The following is a 7,729-nucleotide window of genomic DNA, read 5'->3' as shown; positions in this document are numbered from 1 at the left end:
TCTACAAAGTTAGGTCAAGGTCAGAGGTCAAGTCCCTAGCAACGACATGAAACACCTTAGCAACCATATATTTTTGAACTTAGAAGGCTATGGATAATATAAATATGAAATTTTTAATACTGGAAATGACATTTTTGTCCCTGGCAACGACATATAAGTCCTTAACAATCACTTATTTTTTTAACTTTAAATACTATGAATAGTACATATGACATTTTTAATACTAACAGTAATATTTTTATCCTTATGAATGATTTTTGTCCTTAGCAACCACTTGTTATAAACATAAAAGTCCTTAGAAACCATATATTTTTTAACTAAGAAGGCAATTAATAAAAGAAAAAAGGAAAGACCTATCAATTGTTCATGAACAATTGACTTTTAATTTCGATTTATAATTGTTTTTGATCTTAAATAAATCTTTAGTCTTGATCTCCTCTTCCATAACACAGTCTCACAGAGGATTGAACTTTATACCTGAACTGCTGGTTCAAAACAGTTTGGAATATGAATGTCGTCGCAATACAGAAAAGGAATCCACCGTGTATCATATTTTGGTTAAAGTAAGTTGCTGATCCCACATTAACACATCATTGCATAACATCTAGGTGTCAAATTAAAAACTGATTTTAAAGATGAAAGACATAGTCATAAACTTAACAAAGAAACTACGAAGCATCTAAAGGTTTTCGCACACTAAAATTTAAACTAAAACGGGAATATTTGGAAAAAGGTATATGATTTTAATTGGGTATTCATCGGAAGATTTGGACACCTATAGGAATTTGAATTATTTAGAAAACAAACTATTATTGAGTACAAAACAGACAAATTAAGGCTATGTGTATAGATAATGTATTGTAAGGAACGCTAGCCGCAACGCTATATTTTTGCAAAGAGTAGGGTTTTAAAAAATAAGCGTAATGCGGGAGTTAAAACTAAATTGATTTATAAAATTGTTAACGAACAGTCTCCAGATTATATACATAACTTGGTTACATGATCTGCATTTACTAATAGTGATAATTCAATCAAACGTAAGATTTGAGAGATTCCTTCCTTTTCTGTGCTAAAAAGCAAATTGAATATTTTACATTATAAAAAAGGAAAATTTCCGAACTATCTTTACTGTTTTGATAGTTCACTATCTGTATTCCATATAAACTAGCGATAGCGGTGAAGAAGACTTCAGTCTGATTTCTTTAATGTAAACTACCTAATATATGTTATCGTTCAGTTTGGTCAATGAAGATGCTAACAATTAATCATTGTACTGTAATAGTTCTCATATGATATAAAGAATGAGTTCATATGATAGGTCATGCGGGTTTTCGGTAGTGGCTTTTGACATCTTTTATTTTTCGAAAGACGCGGTTGACCAAACTACTTTTATCGTTAATGTTAATGAGATTGCGGCTATGATAACATAACCCGATTATCTGTAAAAAATATGCATTTCCACTTCTAGTTCAACATGAATTAGAATTAAAAAAAAACATTCACTTCAATGGTAATGAGATATGTTTGTATGTTTTTCAGATAACAAATATCATTGGGAGTACATCTTATTGATTCAACCAAAATAAATATTTATGCGCCAGGCCAATGAAATGATACAGATATACAACTAACGTGTGGAAGAGTGGGAAAATAAAATTCTTATCTCCAATTTTTAAGAATAATAGGGATTGAACAAGTATTTGTTGTATAAACTTGCCCAAATAAAACACTAAAATATCAGCCTTTTTTGTTTGCTTGTGATGGAATTGGTATTCGTATGCATTAATAAATTCCTTTAAAATGACATTACTATTTTGTTTTACCACAAAAGTGTTTATGCTAGATTGTGGCTGCCAATGCTGTCAGTATATGGTAGGTTGAGTTAAATGGTCATTACCTTTATCCTCTTTTATAATTATCCGAAATGCGTTGATATGTGCAAGATAGATTCATTTGCTAACTTTATATGTGCATGACGTTGACATTAAGAAGTAGGAAGGAACTCATAATTTTATTAAAAACAATATAATTTGATAATCACTTAAGAAACAGATATTCACATAGAACCTCGAATATTTTTCTTATCTTGATAGTTTAATTATCGAATTGTTGACTATCAGATTCATTTTGAAATAGTTTAACTCAAATCAATCAAATAACATGATCTGTCGGTCGGAAAAGGACCAAGGACGACTATTTTACTATAACTATCACACATAGGGGTTGCCGCTCAGGATTTGTTAATCTGATAGTATTCATATAAGGAGAAACTCTCATTTTTCAACAATTGAAGACGATATTTCTATTTTAAAGGGCCATGTTGTATAAGGTATATAATGTAACAACTAAGTGAGTATACAGATTTGATTATTATTTCATTTTATGAAAAATACTCGGAAACATCTTTTGAATGTTTTTTGAATCCATCGTATTCTGTTGAAAAAGGTGTAATGAAACTTCTTGTACCTGTGTTTTTATAGTGTTTGCTAAGAGAGGAAACCGATACAAGATGATTGTTACACAAATATGTGATATGAATTGAAGTGATACACATTTTGGTTGTCTCGCTTCTTTCGTGTTTTACCTTGATTTGTATCTTCTTCGTAGCATATTATTAAAGGTAACGCCTGCTGTCTATTTTTCTACGTATTCGTGCGATATATAGTTATCAAAGGTACCAGGATTATAATTCAATATATGTGGCAACCATTTAAAGGATCAGCAGATGTCATTTGTCTTTGCTGTAAAGGTGTATTTGATAGTGCTTTGTGTGCATAGTAAAATATTAATACTAACTGCATATGGATCGGGATTTCCCTGGTCTTCCAAATGATAAAAAGAGTTGTAGAAATAGCACAAAACACACTCGTTAACGTCCCTCCAAAATCTCTCTTTTCTCTGATTGTGCTTGCTTGGTCCTGTTATCATACTGCCGCCACCATGTTTTGTCAACATAAATTCGGCAACAGATACATGTTTTAGTCCCTTATCTGACCAGAGGCGTTTTTAGATGAGGGTGCAGGGGGGCCGGTCCCCTTTTCTGGGAAAAATTTGGTTGATTATATAGGGAATCACTAAAGCATGACCGGAGCGGGACCCTCTTAGGCAGTCTGTGGGACCAACTTATGAAAATTTCTCGATCCGCTACTGCTGACAGAACCTATATATGTAGAAACATAATAAACCTACTGAATCCATCAACTCCACCCAGTATAATGAATCTTCATCTTACTAATTTATGGTTAGTTTCTATGTGCCATAAGTGATTCGGTGCCGTAACGTTGTATACACGTCTGTGCAGTTGACCGGTCTTTTTCTCTTAGGAACCAGCGAAATATATTCTAAGAATGGCATCTCCTCACCTCAATCTTTGTACTTTAATTCTTTATCCTTTCAGTATTTCACGCAACAAGCGTTCGCCACAACGACCAAAGTCCACGACAATGCCGGAAAGTATACTGTCAAGGTTTTCTTCTTCAATGTCAAAATAATCTCTTTTCTGTAGTCCAAAATGAGCCATCCGTCAAAATATTGTTCTCTCGAAGAGATGTAACAGATTTCCAATGTCCGATATCTTGAAGTCACAATCCAACAACGATTCTAGTACATTTTTGTCGACATGGTATTTTGGATGGCCATCCAAACTATCAGTTTTCACAGGTTTTATGTTTCCTTACTTGATGCATTCCATTCGCAGTGTCATCATAATGACATATGTGCTAGAATGGTAACTCCTAGATATTCCAGTTCATGTTTTTAAAGCATGCTGACAAAATTTTGTGTTATTTTGTTCTTTATCAAACATTTCCCACATATGGATCAATCCAACTTTCCAAAGAACTTTCAACATTTCTGATTATGCCATTTTTCTTTTTGTTTGATCTTAATTCTCTTAATTTCTCATGATTCTCTTATTTCCCATGATTTAATTCTAACAGCTCACCATATTAAAGAAAAACCTCATCATGATAACGAATGAAGTTACGGCGTTGTATACACTACCAGAACGCAAAAGACCTAATATTTGAGTGTGCTACTCGCTATAACCTTTAATTCTATGTACTATTTATCAAATAGTAACAATATCATAAAACAAATACAAATTCTCATTAAATTATCCATGAATACATGTGTCTCTTCTTTGTGCTATAGCGAGAGTCGATGGTCAGCGAGATGATCGTACATGTTTTAAGTGCACACAAATGGTCACATGTCATGAATATTCATGAGCAAACAACGAACTAAATATTTATATTTTCACTCACTACGTTCATTCGAATATTAAGTAATTATATTCTATGGCGCTAACTAAGATTAACAGACCTAGTGTGGTGTCCTACTCGCTATAACATCGAGACACAGGGAAAATAGTAACGTTATATTATAATTTAGTTGAAAATAACATCGTAAGATAAATGTCTATAACTCGTTATGTACCAAGATTTGACGAAACTGTTAGTTTCATTTTAACAGAATCTTTAATACAACCGTCTTTAACAAAATCGGTACATCACCTTCCATGTTCTTTAATGAAATGATCAGAAACACCATTTCTTGCAGCAGCAGTGGTACCATCACTGCGACAACTATGAACACAAACATGTTTACAATCAAGACTTATCGCAGTTAATGTGCATAAAAGTAAACATCTAGCTCTTGTATAAGATAAAGAACCATTAACTGCTAACTTAAAATCTAACAGGACTATTAAAAACATATAATGTACACTGTATGTCAATAACCAGACGACTGGACAGGTAGACAATTTTTTTTAGAAATTATGGCATTGTTACCCCCTTTGTTTTTATGTTAGACATCTTTAAATTAGCAATATCACGGTAGCCTAAAAGTCCAGCATAACCAACTTACATCATTGCACAAATTCTAATTTTCGATAAATGAGAACAAGTCATACCAATTTTGTCTTCTATTTTCTGTAAATTATCTGCTGTAGGTTTTTTTTCTGTTTATTTAAAATACTCTTCGTTCCTACAATCATCATCTGAATAATCTCGTCTTCAGACGGATTATACACTAAACGGAAATCAAGATACCACTTCATGCTATGAAAATGAACGAATAGAACTGACTCAGATACGGATTGCTGAACAAGGCCACTAATATAAACTCCAAGGGATGATACACTTGCTGGCAATGGAATAACTTTATATGTACTACTCCATTTTTTTTAATACATATCTTTTTACAGTCTTTATTTCATCAGTGTTATCATAACTATCAAATTCTATATTATACTAAACTTTTTCATTAAGAAATGGGTTGGAGCTCTTGTAAAATTGGCTGGTGCTGACTTGGAACTGTTGAAAGTACGGCCTTTTAACACAAACGGGCAGTGTGTCTTAACCTCTGACAATAAAAGCAAAAGCCATCGTTGAACTGCTGCGTGGAGTTGTTTTGCTAACTGTAGCTGTCATGTTTGGGGCTAGATTCTTTGCTGAAGCCACAACCAATGTCTCTATCATTAAACCTTCCTCTGCCACCCCCTCTGGTGTAAGGCTTGTTAGTTGTACGCTTACGGTTAGCTCTGAAAACGGCAGTCCGTAGTTTTGATGCATCTTCACCACTGTCAGCAAGATGATCGTACAAATTTTCGTAAACGTCCTGTTCATTTTATACAATATAATGTAGGTCAAGTGTTTGGAAACTGACCCTACTTTACCCGAACACTTTTTCTTGTGAGAGTTATCTCCCCCAAACACTGATTTCCTTGTGACCACTACTCCCTCGTAACCGTTAAAGATTACTACAATTTTTGTTTCCAAATTGCTAGCTATATGTTAAGGATGTTGCGCTTGGTTTTGACTGAAGCGTTCGTGAGACTTCATATGAGACTTATTCCCCTTTATGCATTTAAATTAAGTTATATGCATTAGTAAGTGGAAAGCCATCAGTGATAGAGACCAAGGGTCTTTGGAAATTAGGTTCTTGGTCCAAAGGTCAGGTCATATTCTTAATATTGAATTTGACTTATTTTCTCCTCTTTTCCAAAACCTTATAGGATATTGAACAAATTTTTGGATCAAAAATGTCAAACGACTACATTTTGGTTAAAAGTTTATGTCGACATTTGATATGAATTTTCCCCCCTCTCACATTTAATAAAAATATGAGTAGGATACTATAACTCATTAATCATAAATAAAAAGTTCCTAAAGTCCTTCATATATGACCTTGAAATTAGGGTAAATGTCATAGGTCAATGTAACGTTCCAGATTTGAAAATGACATGTTATACTGGATTCTATGACTTTCTTTTCAAATATATGGTTTTTGGTGGAAAGACTCCCCATTTTCTCTGAACCATTGGTTTTAAATCATATTATTTGATTGAATTTCGGGAAAATAAATTCATATACAAGTTTGTTGAGTAATTATGAAATAGATTTTAACAGTAAGTTTATATAAGTATAATTACATTAGATGTATGTTTCATTATAATACGTTATTCTGATTAGCTAATTGCACATCACATGTTATTCCGTAAGCAGTTGCATGAGACAATAACATTTCATTCATGATGACACGAGGTCCAACAATAAAGAGCACAGGTGAATTTAAAAGTTTAACTTCATGAAAATCGTGTTTTTATTATCCTAGCTAAAAAATGTAATTATATACGCTTCCGCGCTTCATACAAAATGTACTTCGGTCAACGCTTTTACACCCCAATAAATTTACAAGAAGAAGCATTCAATTCTTAAATAAAACTTCATCTCTGTAATTTCGTTTTAGAAAAAAAACCATTGTTATGTATACTAGTATCAACCAAATAATGCCAAAGAATGATGAAACCTTTAAAACCCTTGTAGGAGTCATATTGAATAGACTTTTCATTTGTGAACTTAACTTCAAGAAGTAGAACAGTCACTGCATATACTAGAATCTTTTGTGACTTCCTGTTTTTCAAAATGTTTGATTTTTTTATTCAGTTTATAATAAAATTTAGAAATGTAATGTGTAATTCAATTCATTACTTTGCAACGTTATTGTTATTTAATTATACGGGTGTCGTATGCGGTGCAGGAATTGCTGACCCTTCCGGAGCACCTGATTTCAATCCCGGTTTTTAGTGGAGTTCGTGTTATTTCTTTTTTCTTATTTATAATTGTTGATGTAAAGGTCTTTTGGTTTTATGAGTCTTTGTTTACTCCTTGGATTTGATTGTTTGTATGCATAACTTTGTTCACAATGTAATTCAATGCAAGTTTTTGTCAAAGTAATTGTAATATTGTGCATTACATTGCAATGGTATTCGCCGTATGCCTTATCACATGTAGGCATTTTATAAGTAAACTGATAAGTCATCACTGTATGTTGTTATCTTAGTTTCACTGCTTCAAACTGATACTGGTGTCGAGTTAACAAATTATTGTATGCTTTAGGATACACCCTGTTATGTTATTAACATAGGTTCCTCCTTATTTATTTCATCGATATTGATGCATATACCTACACCCCCTTCAAAATCCTACTGAAGAAACTATTTTCGCATTTTTCTTTCAATCAATTGTTTTGGAAAAAAACGCTTGTATTTGTACTGTCTTCTTACTATGTACATACCCTTAATAGGTTTTTTTGTCCATCAGCATTTTATATAAATGTTGACACAGAGATACTATATCGAAGTACAACATCATTAATCCGTATAATGTCTTTCAAAATCGATGGATGAATATCGTTAGTCTCACATTCATGATCTTGTTACTGA

The sequence above is a fragment of the Mytilus trossulus genome, chromosome 2 (genome assembly GCF_036588685.1).
Source record: "Mytilus trossulus isolate FHL-02 chromosome 2, PNRI_Mtr1.1.1.hap1, whole genome shotgun sequence".
In the NCBI taxonomy this organism is placed as follows: Eukaryota; Metazoa; Mollusca; class Bivalvia; order Mytilida; family Mytilidae; genus Mytilus; species Mytilus trossulus.
Note: the sequence above shows the minus strand (reverse complement) of the source record.